The sequence below is a fragment of the Sphaeramia orbicularis genome, chromosome 21, assembly GCF_902148855.1.
Source record: "Sphaeramia orbicularis chromosome 21, fSphaOr1.1, whole genome shotgun sequence".
Taxonomy (NCBI): Eukaryota; Metazoa; Chordata; class Actinopteri; order Kurtiformes; family Apogonidae; genus Sphaeramia; species Sphaeramia orbicularis.
This window is the reverse complement of record NC_043977.1, coordinates 57847150-57862147: the sequence shown is the minus strand read 5'-3', so window position 1 is coordinate 57862147 and position 14998 is coordinate 57847150.

Here is a 14998-nt window from a genome sequence, read left to right as displayed (position 1 = left end):
AACAGCGACATTGAGAACAAAACACTGAGTCAGTCCATATTGGAATCACAGACCGAGGATTAAATGAATGATTCTATGTTGCTGGAGACTGAAATGTGTTTAAAAATCAAGCAGGTTTAAAGAATTTATTTATGCTTGATACCCAAGTGTTCCAAGTCTTCAAATTGGTATTTCAGCTTCCATCACAACAAATGGACACTGAAATCTTATTTTGTCTTTGATAAAGCATGGCCATGACTTAACAAAACTGTGCATGTACAGTTTGAGGGAAGGGGAAGTATTGTGATGATGCTACAGTTGCAAAATGAACTCAGTTCTTTTTCCAATTTTGACTCTAACACATTGCAACATCATATATGCATGAAATTTACATACATGAAATACATTTAACAGATCAAAAACATAATACAAAATGATCATATTTACAATTCCATGGCTAAGGTTTGGTTCAGTTTAGGCACAAAAACAAGTTAGTTTAGGGTTAGGAAAGGGTTGTGGTTTGCATAAACTTTATGCAAACAAGGGTCTATATTCACACAGTGAAACATTTAAAGAATACAGATTTTTCATCACGGCAGAAATGACAGCATACAAAGAGCAACATGAATGGAACATTCATTTTAATAAGTTGTTAATACAGCCTATGGGTTTTGTCTGTTTTGGGAATAGGGATAAGCCTGAATATTTGGTGCATGTAAATGTGGTCAGTGTTAGTCCACAGCTCTTCTCAGTCCTCCTTAAATCACATTCAACTCAGTGTGTGTGTTTCTGCCTGGGTTCATCTGTCTTTACAGCCTCTTCTTATTGTCAAGTCCACCAGTAGGCTATTTATCTTGCCAAGTTGGTTCTGTTTCTGGAAGACAGTTTATTTAAGTACGTTTACTAAGTCAATGAGGCAGTCAGGGTGAATTAAGATTACAGACCCAGTGCTACTTTTGTGACAGTGATCAAATGAGTTTTTTTTCCTCTATGTATCCTTTCTTAAGTGATTTGTCACCATGTATCATAATATTATCCTTTATGTTTTGCGTTTTTTCAGGTTTCAGGTATTTTCCTATATTTAATTCACTGATCATGCGGATATTCATTAAAGCTCAGAGTAAATTCAAAGGTTATTAGAACAAATCAGATAAAAATAATGAAAAAGTGACCTTTTCAGCAAAAATATCTCTAACTAAATATAAAAAAATGTCTGTATGCCGGCACGTATGGCATGGAATGCACCCCCTCCTATAATCCCTGGACAGACCTGTCCACAGACGTGATAAAGCAGGGGTGGCAAACATATGGCCCACGGGCCAAAAGTGGCCTGCCAAAGATTCTAATTTGGCACACAGTATGAATTTGGAAGGTGCAAAAATTATGCTAAAGTTATTAAGTTAAAGGTGTCATAGTTGTTTTAGTTCTGGTTCCACATTCAGCCCAATTGTGATCTCAAGTAAAATAATAGCTTAATAACAAATAAATAATGACTCCAAATTTAAATCAAAATATCATTGTAAAAAGCATCAGTATCTGTAAAACTAATCATAAAAAAAGAATCAAACGCAAAAACTTCCAGATCAAGACATCACTAGTAGTTATGTCTGCAGACTCGTTAGTAGTATAGTTTGGTTTCCAAAACCACAAAGAATACATCTGTGAAACAACATGCAAAACCAAACTGAACCAAAAACTGTGGCTTACATATTCATGGGTTTGTTTTAGATGGTGGAGACGTTTGAGTGTTTTCTCATTGCATTTTATTCAGGCTTAGTATGTTCCCATCATTTTAATGCTGTAATTCTGTGAATTAAACAGCTGCTGTTCAGGTGATGGATGGTGGATTTTTGACTCAGAAAAATAAACTAAGAATTCAGATTTCCTGCATTGTGTTGCTTTGAAAAAGTGCAGACTGTTTGTCGTCATTACTGTTACTGTAAATCAATCTGAAAATGGAGAATTCTTACTTTGTTCACTCTTCTAATAATTTTTCATTGTATGTATGGTCTTGGTCTTGTCTCGGACTTGACCTGCCTTGGTCTTGGTCTTGTCTCGGTCTCGACCTGCCTTGGTCTTGGTCTTGTCTTGGTCTTGCCTTGGTCTTGACCTGCCTTGGTCTTGGTCTTGTCTTGGTCTCAACCTGCCTTGGTCTTGGTCTTGTCTTGGTCTTGCCTTGGTCTTGACCTCCCTTGGTCTTGGTCTTGTCTTGGTCTCAACCTGCCTTGGTCTTGGTCTTGTCTTGGTCTCGACCTGCCTTGGTCTCAGTCTTGTCTTGGTCTTGCCTCGGTCTTGACCTGCCTTGGTCTTGGTCTTGTCTTGGTCTTGTCTCGGTCTAGACCTGCCCTGGTCTTGGTCTTGTCTCGGTCTTGACCTGCCTTGATCTTGGTCTTGACTCGGTCTCAACCTGCCTTGGTCTTGGTCTTGTCTCGGTCTCGACCTGCCTTGGTCCTGGTCTTGTCTCGGTTTTGACCTGCCTTGGTCTTGGTCTTGGTCTCAGTCTCGACCTGCCTTGGTCTTGGTCTTGTCTTGGTCTTGTCCGTAAAAGTCTTGGTCTTGTCTTGGTCTCAGAACCCTCTGGTCTTGGAAATGTCTTGGTCTTGGATGGTGTGGTCTTGACTACAACACTACTTCTTATACCCATAACATGTATGTAGAAGATGACCTTAGAACCTTAACCTTATAGGATACACACAGAACAGCGTCACTGCCAGTGTTTTTCCATGTTTCATTTGAGTATGTGGTAGTATCCTGTGTGATTTTTCTCCATTCAGGGCAGATTTAAATGAAGTGTCCTACAGCCATGCTCTGTATCATGGGTCAATAAATAGAACTAGCGCATTGACCCATGGGGAACCATGGGTTCTAGATGTGGTAGTTTTTATGCTGGGCAGAGCTGACTTTTGGGAAAAGATGTGAGTCTGTGTTTTAAAAGTACTGACATAAAAATTAATTAGTAAGTCATGATTTTTATTATTATACATATGAGAGTTGATGTATTTTGATTACACCTGTTTGAATTGTGGGTTATTATTTTACATATTTAGTTGATGCTATTTATTTATTTATTTATTTGGGATAGAGCATATTAATAAACATTTACTGCAGATGTAAATATGCCCGATTGTAGCAATAGTGCTAATTTCCATCTGTAGTCCCTAGGCAGGTGACAAGAAAGACAGTTGCCAAAAGGCAAAACAACATAAAACACACAAAACAACACAGTGAGGACAATCTACCGATGGTCCCAGGCCTGGTTTTCCTTCATCCAATGTTTAAGTTGTGATTTGAAGGAAGCGTATGATTGTGAGTCTCTTATGTTGAGGTAAACTGTTCCAGTATTTAGCCCCAGTGACAGAAAACGTAGTTTGTCCAAAAGTAGGTCACCTGTGTGGCCCCTCCCAATCTCCTGGAGCTGTGGCCATGGTGGTCCCTCCCACTGACAGACTGGGATTTGATCAAATCTATCAGAGGAGGAGGGGCAAGTCCATGCAAGACTTTAAATATCAGGCAAGCATTTTTTGGAATTCACAAAATTATTAAAATTAAGACATTTATATTTATCTAAAACAATGCAGTGGTGGAAACTAAATAGTTTTTTGTCCAAAATTTTTATGACTTTTTAAAACAAGTGATTCTATGGGTTTGACCGTTGTGCCACCGACAAATGACCAGGAAGTTCTACAGTATTCAGTGTGAGAGAAAATCATAGAATATAGAACATCTGAGCAGCATACAGGGTCAAAAAAGGTCTGACTTGTTTAAAATTTTGCACATTAAAATTTAGTGTCTTTTTAAGTTGTTTTATGTGTTTTTTAAATGTTAACGTTGGGTCCGAGGTTAACCCAAGGTACTTGAACTCTTTGACCAAATAAGGTGTAAGGTGCCGAAAGATGTTTGTTTCAGTTCAGTTGGCTTTTTGGTGAACACCATGCAGACTGTTTTCTTTGTATTAAGTTGTAAACAGGATTCTTTGACCCAGTTCTGCACATGGGTCATGGTTTCTGTCAAAGATTTGGAGGCTTCCTTCAGATTTTTGGCATGTGTGAAAATAACAGCATCATCTGTGTACATTTGAATATTAACATTTAGACACTTCAGGAAGGTCATTTATAAAAATGCTAAATAAAATGGGCTTCAAAATAGTGCCTTGGGGGACCCCTGCTGGACAACTGAGGTAGGATTAATTAAAACCAGAACGCACACAGTTTTCTGTCACACAAGTAAGACTGAAACCAAAGCAGTGTTTCTGGTGAGAGATTAAAACGGGTAAGTTTGGATAAAAGAATTTTGTGATTGATGGTGTCAAAAGCCTTCATGAGGTCTAGAAAGACAGCTCCTACACAGGCATGTTTATCAAGAAGACCTTTGAGTTTTTCAACAAAAATACAGTTTGCAGACTCTCTATAGCTCTTGTGCAGTTCTCCCACACTTGAAAAGGGGTGGGCTCTTTAGGGCTGGGTATCGTGGCCAATTTCCATAATCGATTCGATTTCGATTCATAAGGTTCTGAATCGATTAATCTCGATTCAATTCGATCCAATATCGATTTGATTCAGTATTAATTGATTGATTTAGATTAATTTAGTGATACCAAAGTACAATTTTGAGTTGTAACCTGATTGTTTGACTACTGCAGTCATGCAACACATCAATACTGGTATCAGTATTGATATTAGAAAGGAAATAAATATGACATTTCCACAGGAAGTAGCCGAATCTGCTCTGAAATAATGAACAAGACAGAAACATGTCCGTGGTTCTACAGTGCAGGTGCAGCTCAAATAATTAGAATATCATGAAAAAGTTCAATATTTTTTGTCACTCATTTCAGAAAGTGAAACCCATATATTATATGACTCATTAGACATAGAGTGAAATATTTCAAGCCTTATTTCTTGAAATTTTGATGTTTATGGCTTACAGATAATGAAAACCCAAAATTCTGTGTCTAAGAAAATTAGAGTATTGCATAAAATCAGTTAAAAAAGGATATTTTAAACAGAAATGTCAGGCTTCTGTAAAGTCTGTTCATTTGTATGAACTCAAGACTTGGTTGGTTCTACTTTTACATGAATTACTGCATCAGTGTGAGGTGTCATGGAGGTGATCAGCCTGTGGCACTGCTCAGGTGGAATGGAAGCCCAGGTTGGTTTGATCGTGTCCTTCAGCTCATCTGCATTGTTGGATCTGGTGTCTCTGGACAATCCTCCATAGATTGTCTATGGGGTTCAGGTCAGGTGAGTTTTCTGCTCCATCAGTCACAGTAACACCATGGTCATTGAACCAGCTTTTGGTACATTTGGCAGTGTGGACAGGTGCCTTGTCCTGCTGGAAAATGAAATCAGCATCTCCATAAAGCTTGTCAGCAGAAGGAAGCATGAAGTGTTCTAAAATGTCCTGATAGATGGGTGTGTGGAATGTGGACTTCAGAAAACACAGTGGACCAACACCAGCAGATGACGTGGCAGCCCAAATCACCACTGACTGTGGAAAGTCCAAGGTCCACTTTTCAGATGAAAGTCCATTTTGCATGTCATTTGGAAATCAAGGTCCCAGAGTCTGGAGGAAGAGTGGAGTGGAACAGAATCCACGTTGCTTGAAGTCCAGTGTGAAGTTTCCACAGTAGTGTAGCGGTCAGACATTGTCGCTTTACTATTCCTCTAACTCCATACACAGCCACAGGTGATAGTATGGATCCAAGTTATCATTCCAAGAACGACCGGCTTCTGTGACACGCCTCACAGAACCTCCGGGCGGCCAGTTCCTTCACACTGTGGGTTCGAGTTTGAGGCTTGGAGGACCTCCAGCGGAGGGGTTTCCCACCCTTCCTCTGCATCTTTTCCGTGCCAGAGCTGTCGCGAGCGCCCTGTCTTCCCCAGGGGTTCGCAAGACGGAGCCAGTCGCGCTTCCATGTACTCCCGGTCCTGCTCTGAAAAATCGATCTCATCCACTATCAATCGATTACGCAAAATTAAAACGAAATCGATCTAAGATCGATTAAATTGATTTTTTTATCCAGCCCTAGGGCTCACACTGAAGTATTGAACTGGATTCCACTCAAAATCATCAGGTCTGTTTTGCCTTTTATCAACTTTATTTTAGTTTTCAGGATAGCTTTAAAAGGTTTATACACGTGATGACATAGGTGAATAACCTTGAAAAAAAAACAAACAAACCCAGTGTAAGTAATACACACACATACATGTTAAACATTGTATTAACATTTAAGTTTTAGTAGAGACTGGAAAAGACTGATAAGTATTTCACAGTGGAACAACTTTACTAAACTCAAGATATTTACCAATAGCTTCATTTATGCAAATTAAATTATGCAAATTTTAGCATTAGTTTTTTACCACATGAATTAATAGGATTTTAAATGACCATTTTAAGCGTTTAATAAAATCAAATTAAGCATTTAGTTTAGAACTTAATTTTAACTCTGTATTCGTACTTATTAAGTTAATGGATTGACTATTAACACTTTAACCCATATGTCAAAAAATAATCATCAATAAATTGTGCATATAAAACTCCATACAAAAATCTGAGTGTCCGTGAAGGCAGCATTAGCGCAACAGTGACAGAGCAACAGGCAGCAACAGACAGCACAGGACACCATCTACAACAGCTCATGATCAGTAGTGCCTTGAAACTTACAGGCTGTCTCTTTAGAGTTTAAGACTGTATTCACACCTGCCTTGTTTGGTCCTTTTAAAATGGACCAGAGTTCATTTGCTCCCTTGGTTCGGACCTTTTGGGCTGGTGTGAATAAAAAGTTCCGGACCAAACAAGCGAACCGAGACCCAGTTGAAGAGGTGGTCTTGGTGCGGTTCCATACGAACCCTGGTGCGGTTCGTTGAGGTGTGAAAGCAGACCGGACCCGATCCGACACAGTTGGGTTTTTTGTACCTAACGAGCTCCCGTCGTGCGTCGAGCATTATGGACAACAGAGTTTTACCAGAGAAGCGCTCAGAGTGAGGATAGGCTACGGAGCTGAACATGAGCCCTGGTCAAACTTGGAGCTGGGAAGGGACACGCTGCCTTTTGGACATCTGGGCAGATGTGCATATAACACAGCTGCTAGAAAGGACACAGAAAAACTCCGACGTTTTCAGCTTGTTCAGCGAGAGAATGATTAGGATGACGGTTAGATTTGTCTGTTGTGCTTGAAATAAAAAATAATAAACGACTTCATCACCCCCAGCAAACTTTACCTGCGTTAAGGAATTCTGTCCCTGGCTAAACTGAACGGTGATATAGGATAGATACGCATAGGTAAGCAGTACGGAGCACTAATGCTTTTGGAGAACAGTCTTTTCATATACTAGCAGAATTCACACCTCAGACCTGTTCTGTCTTGCGTGAATCAGACCAACAGTCACAACATGATGTGCACATGAGCGCTGTCCTCTGTAGCCGTCTTGCCCTGTGTCTTCGTCATTGAGAAATTAATTCTACAATACTGTAAACCTGACGTTGCATCAAACGCTCTTGCTGCTCAAACACTTGTGCAGACGTCTGCATCTGTAAAAACCACTATGACGATAACAAAAACAGCACGCAAAATTTCCACGATTCTGTCCTTTCACTTTGGACTGAGCGCTTTAATGGACACTGCTCATTTCTGTCCAATGGATGAACGACCTCGGCACACGTGGTTTTGTTTACAGATTTTGGTCCACTTACAAAAATGTACAGTGTGAATACGAACCGCACCAAATAAAAAAAATAAAAAATAAAAATTTGGTCCGGACCAAAGCAAGTGAACTATCGGACTTTCCTGGTGTGAATACACCCTAAGTGAACACCTGCTTCTGCACAGAATTTAGTAATGGGTTTGTGTCATATTTACAGCGATCTCCAGCTTGCATTCCTGCCGTGGCATCCTCTCATCTCAAGGTGCATACATAAACAAATGAAGCGACCGTCATTTAAAGGGGTCCGGGTGTGTGCACCTGATTGTCAATTAGTTCCACCTGTGTCAAGCGTGGGAAAGGGGGGGTGATGGGCAGTTCGCCGCAACAGACTCTGTGGCGTGATTATTGCGAAATCCGAACTGTATTGGATGTAGGTGTGTGTGTCCAATGTTTAAGTGTGCATTCAGTTGCTTTGCCACCCGTTTTTTCTGCTATCTTAGGGATAGTGGGGAGAACACTGATAGGCTGATAATTATCCATTACAGTTTTATCACCAGACTTATAAACTGGTGTGACTACAGCCATCTTCCATGCTGAAGGCACATTTTGTTTGAAAGATAAATTTACTAAATGAGTTAAAGGTAAAGTGAATGCATCTTTGTGCAGTTTTTAAAAGTGACTGTTGAGACCATAAACATCCTTAGCCTTTGAGCGGTTGAGGGAGTTGATAATGCTGGCCACTTCTGATATTTCTTCTATCCTAAAAAACAGCATGACAAGGGTTTACAGGATAATGTGCAGGTCGAGTAAATTGTTGAGTTATCTCGCTGACAGAATCAACAAAATATTTATTCATTTCAGTTGCTATGGTGAGAGGATTTTGCATAAGGGCATCATTTATTTTGATTTCAAAATTATTACTTACATTTTTGGGTTGTTTACCAGTTAAATTATTTATATTTTTCCAAATCACCTTACTATTTTCTCTTGCATCATTTATAATGTTGATGAAAAAATTTGGCCTTATGAATTACACTTGGTACTTTATTTCTAGCTGAGGTAAATTTCTGTCTGTCTGTGGTCAGACCATATTTTAAAGCTTTCTTAAGCAATATATCTCTGTCTTTCATCAGTTTTCTACAATCATTATCTATTCATTGTAGTGCATTTGTATTGTTTTTCCCTCATCTTTCCCTCTTTGTAAATTGTGGTACTATTTTATTGACTTTTAGGCCAAAGGATTCACAACCCTTTTCTATGTTATCGTTCATGAGAACTTCACTCTGGTCAGTCTCTTTAAGAGCTGCATCAAGATTTGGAGTTTGATTTTCTGGAATTAACTCATGACAGCTCCCAGATGTCTGTGGGTTCTGAAACCTGGCTTTTGAGAGTTTACGTGAAAACAAAGTAATATTATGATCTGACATCCCTGTTAGGAGATTATGTTTTGAGAATTCTGTCAGGCTGATTTGTGAATATTAAGTCTATGAACAGATGTTGTGTTTTGAACCTGAGATAAAACAGAATATCACAGTCTGAAAAAACAGACCAGTTTAATGATACACCAAAATGACCAGCAGGTGGCGATGATAAATATGGAAATATTCCCTTTAACACTAGATTAGGCCTATTTGAACCAAAACTAAAAAGTGAACTCAGTTAAAAATTAAAGCTGCAAGCAGCATTGGGCGGGACCTCGCACCGGGCGATCCGCCTCCCCCGCGATCCGCCTCCCGTGACCGTCATCACCTCAGCTCCACTCACACCTCTCCGTCCCCATACCAGTTCCCACCCTTTAGTGTCTGTCCTCCTTACATCTGTACAGAACACCAGCGACCCTCTGCTGAAACCACCATCACCTTTAAAATGAGACTTTTATTTTGGAAACCCTACTGTGTGTTTGTGCATTTGTTTTGTATGTGAGAGCAAGAATCAGTTTGAAAAATGAATTGAAGTTGTATGAATAAGTGAGTATGAAAGTGATGATTTATCAGATTTAAGGCTATTATTTGGAAAAACCCTATTGTGTGAGCATGTGTGTCTGTGAGAAAGAGTACTTTTGAATGAAGAAACATTGTACAAACAGTTGAGCGTTTGGTTGTAAAAATGAAAAGTTATGTAAAAGACAGTATGTATTATTTTTAATAAGGGTTTTATTTTGAAAAAAATGTACTGTGTGTAGTTTGTAATGTGTGCAAAATGTCCAATATCCACAATACAATGCAGCAAAACCTGTTTTAAAATGTGATGGAGGGAAGAAAACCAAAAAAAAAAACCAAAAAAAAAAGCCATTTCCCTGCCTGGGGTTTGAACCCAGGACTCCTGTATAACAGAACACTGCTCTAACCACTGGTGTTTTGTCAGACACCCACCAGATGGCAGTAGTGTGCTTTATATAGGGATTTTTTCATTGTGAAAAGTGAAACTACATATACTCTTCAAAAAATTGTGATTATTCCATAACCGTAGGTCGTATCTGAAAAATTCTTTCACTTTTGGATTCTGCAGACGTGTGGGAATTCAATGAGGTATAACTTTTTATTCAAAAGTCTGAAATGAATAAGCAGTAATTGCAGAAACGTAGAGTAACTTTCAAAGGCAGATTGCCAACTTCCTGTTGGAGTTAGCTCATGAGTGTCAGTGTAGGATTTGTCGGGCTCAATCAGACCAACATTTTGGCATTTGTTTCATGTTTCTGTGACATTCCTACTGGCCGCTAGGGCAGATTTTGTGTGTTTTTTAGTACAAAGGTGGCGCTACAGAGTCCATTTTGGCACGCAAGGGGTTAATTTTGATATTGAATCAAGTGTTCACCAGCCATGACATACATGGCAAATTTGGTGAGTTTTGGAGCATGTTAAGGGGGTCAAATGGCAGTCTAAAGAGGAAAAAGTATGAAAATAAACAAATTGTTATAAATCAATAACCGTACATCCTATCTCAAAATTTTTTGCATGTGAGCATTGTGGTGAGTCCCATGAACGCGTAGATATGTCACATGTGGGGAAAAACTCCAAAATGAAAAATGAGTTCCAAACATCGCAAATTTGCGGGCTTCTAAAAAAAAAACTAAGACAGTTATGGAAAAGGTGTGAAATCATTTTATTAAGGAGGGTTCACTCTATCTTTTGGCGCTATTTAGAAGTCAATACAACAAACGGTGTCATCTGAGTTAGTTTTGGAAATTTTATTTTGAAAGGCATATTGCGAACTTCCTGTTGGAGATAGGTCATGAGTGTCAGTGGATGATTTGTAGTGCTTCATCCAACAAAAATTTTGGCACTGGTTCCATGTCTCTATGACATTCCTACTGGCCACTAGGGCAGTTACCGTTTTTTTTCACATAGGTGGCGCTAGAGAGGCCATTTTGGCACCTATGGGGTTTCTTTTTTCATTTTATCAAATTTTTCGCCAGGCCTGACATGTGCCAAATTTGGTGAGTTTTGGAGCATGTTTAGGGGGTCAAATCCCAGTTTAAAGCATCACGGAAAAATAATATAATTAAAGCTGCAAGCAGCATTGGGCGGGACCTCGCACCGGGCGTTCTGCCTCCCCCGCGATCCGCGTCCCGGGAACGTCCACACCTCAGCTCCACTCACACCTCTCCGTCCCCATAGGAGTTCCCATCCTTTAGTGTCTGTCCTCCTTACATCTGTACAGAACACCAGCGACCCTCTGCTGAAACCACCATCACCTTTAAAATGAGACTTTTATTTTGGAAACCCTACTGTGTGTATGTGCATTTGTTTTGTGTGTGAGAGAAAGAATCAGTTTGAAAAATGAATTGAAATTGTATGAATAATTGAGCATTAAAGTGATGATTTCTCACATTTAAGGCTTTTATTTTGGAAAAACCCTATTGTGTGAGCATGTGTGTCTGTGAGAAAGAGTACTTTTGAATAAAGAAACATTGTACAAACAGTTGAGCATTTGGTCATAAAAATGAAAAGAAGTTATGTAATAGACATTTTGTATTATTGGTAATTAGGGTTTTATTTAGAAAAATGTACTCCGTGTACTTTTGAATGTGTGCAAAATTTCCAATATCCAAAATACAATGCAGTAAAACCTGTTTTAAAATGGAGAAAAAAAAAAAAAAAAAATTTGTATTGTCTGGGACTTGAACCCAGGTCCTCTTGTTCCATAGGAAGCTACATAAACCACTGCACTAAGGACAGACACATACAGCTGTGCACCAGGAAGAGTTTTATAGGGACTTTGTCATTGTTAAAAGTGAAAGTAAACATAGTCTTCAAAAAATCGCCATTATTCCATAACCGTAGGTCGTATCTGAAAAATTCTTTCACTTTTGGATTCTGCAGACTTGTGGGAATTTATTGAGGTATAACTTTTTATTCAAAGGTCTGAAATGACTAAGCAGTAATTGCAGAAACGTAGAGTAACTTTCAAAGGCAGATTGCCAACTTCCTGTTGGAGTTAGCTCATGAGTGTCAGTGTAGGATTTGTCGGGCTCAATCAGACCAACATTTTGGCATTTGTTTCATGTTTCTGTGACATTCCTACTGGCCGCTAGGGCAGATTTTGTGTGTTTTTTAGTACAAAGGTGGCGCTACAGAGTCCATTTTGGCACGCAAGGGGTTAATTTTGATATTGAATCAAAGTGTTCACCAGCCATGACATACATGGCAAATTTGGTGAGTTTTGGAGCATGTTAAGGGGGTCAAATGGCAGTCTAAAGTGGAAAAAGTATGAAAATAAACAAATTGTTATAAATCAATAACCGTACATCCTATCTCAAAATTTTTTGCATGTGAGCATTGTGGTGAGTCCCATGAACGCGTAGATATGTCACATGTGGGGAAAAACTCCAAAATGAAAAATGAGTTCCAAACATCGCAAATTTGCGGGCTTCTAAAAAAAAAACTAAGACAGTTATGGAAAAGGTGTGAAATCATTTTATTAAGGAGGGTTCACTCTATCTTTTGGCGCTATTTAGAAGTCAATACAACAAACGGTGTCATCTGAGTTAGTTTTGGAAATTTTATTTTGAAAGGCATATTGCGAACTTCCTGTTGGAGATAGGTCATGAGTGTCAGTGGATGATTTGTAGTGCTTCATCCAACAAAAATTTTGGCACTGGTTCCATGTCTCTACGACATTCCTAGTGGCCACTAGGGCTTTTCCCATTTTTTTCACATAGGTGGCGCTAGAGAGGCCATTTTGGCACCTATGGGGTTTCTTTTTTCATTTTATCAAATTTTTCGCCAGGCCTGACGTGTGCCAAATTTGGTGAGTTTTGGAGCATGTTTAGGGGGTCAAATCCCAGTTTAAAGCATCACGGAAAAATAATATAATTAAAGCTGCAAGCAGCATTGGGCGGGACCTCGCACCGGGCGTTCTGCCTCCCCGCAATCCGCGTCCCGGGAACGTCCACACCTCAGCTCCACTCACACCTCTCCGTCCCCATAGGAGTTCCCATCCTTTAGTGTCTGTCCTCCTTACATCTGTACAGAACACCAGCGACCCTCTGCTGAAACCACCATCACCTTTAAAATGAGACTTTTATTTTGGAAACCCTACTGTGTGTATGTGCATTTGTTTTGTGTGTGAGAGAAAGAATCAGTTTGAAAAATGAATTGAAATTGTATGAATAATTGAGCATTAAAGTGATGATTTCTCACATTTAAGGCTTTTATTTTGGAAAAACCCTATTGTGTGAGCATGTGTGTCTGTGAGAAAGAGTACTTTTGAATAAAGAAACATTGTACAAACAGTTGAGCATTTGGTCATAAAAATGAAAAGAAGTTATGTAATAGAAATTTTGTATTATTGGTAATTAGGGTTTTATTTAGAAAAAATGTACTCCGTGTACTTTTGAATGTGTGCAAAATTTCCAATATCCAAAATACAATGCAGTAAAACCTGTTTTAAAATGGAGAAAAAAAAAAAAAAAAAAATTTGTATTGTCTGGGACTTGAACCCAGGTCCTCTTGTTCCATAGGAAGCTACATAAACCACTGCACTAAGGACAGACACATACATCTGTGCACCAGGAAGAGTTTTATAGGGACTTTGTCATTGTTAAAAGTGAAAGTAAACATAGTCTTCAAAAAATCGCCATTATTCCATAACCGTAGGTCGTATCTGAAAAATTCTTTCACTTTTGGATTCTGCAGACTTGTGGGAATTTATTGAGGTATAACTTTTTATTCAAAGGTCTGAAATGACTAAGCAGTAATTGCAGAAACGTAGAGTAACTTTCAAAGGCAGATTGCCAACTTCCTGTTGGAGTTAGCTCATGAGTGTCAGTGTATGATTTGTCGGGCTCAATCAGACCAACATTTTGGCATTTGTTTCATGTTTCTGTGACATTCCTACTGGCCGCTAGGGCAGATTTTGTGTGTTTTTTAGTACATAAGTGGTGCTACAGAGTCCATTTTGGCACGCAAGGGGTTAATTTTGATATTGTATGAAAGTGTTCACCAGCCATGACATACATGGCAAATTTGGTGAGTTTTGGAGCATGTTAAGGGGGTCAAATGGCAGTCTAAAGTGGAAAAAGTATGAAAAGAAACAAATTGTTATAAATCAATAACCGTACATCCTATCTCAAAAATTTTTGGATGTGAGAGTTGTGCTGAGTCCCGTGAACGTGTAGATATGTCACATGTGGGGAAAAACTCCAAAGTGAAAAATGAGTTCCAAACATCGCAAATTTGCGGGCTTGTAAAAAAAAAACTATGACAGTTATGGAAAAGGTGTGAAATCGTTTTATTAACAAGGTTTCACTGTATCTTTTGGCGCTATTTAGAAGTCAATATGACAAACGGTGTCATCGGAGTTAGTTTTGAAAATTTTATTTTGAAAGGCATATTGCGAACTTCCTGTTGGAGATAGGTCATGAGTGTCAGTGGATGATTTGTAGAGCATGATCCAACAAAAATTTTGGCAGTGGTTTCATGTCTGTGCGACATTCCTACTGGCCACTAGGGCAGTTACCGTTGTTTTCACATAGGTGGCACTAGAGAGGCCATTTCGGCACCTATGGGGTTAATTTTTTCATTTTATGAAATTTTTCGCCAGGCCTGACATGTATGCCAAATTTGGTGAGTTTTCGAGCATGTTTAGGGGGTCAAAATCAAGGTCAAATTGGTATGTGAATAATAATAATAATAATTAAAGCTGCAAGCAGCATTGGGCGGGACCTCGCACCGGGCGTTCCGCCTCCCCCGCGATCTGCGTCCCGGGAATGTCCACACCTCAGCTCCACTCACACCTCTCCGTCCCCATAGGAGTTCCCACCCTTTAGTGTCTGTCCTCCTTACATCTGTACAGAACACCAGTGACCCTCTGCTGAAACCACCATCACCTTTAAAATGACACTTTTATTTTGGAAACCCTACTGTGTGTATGTG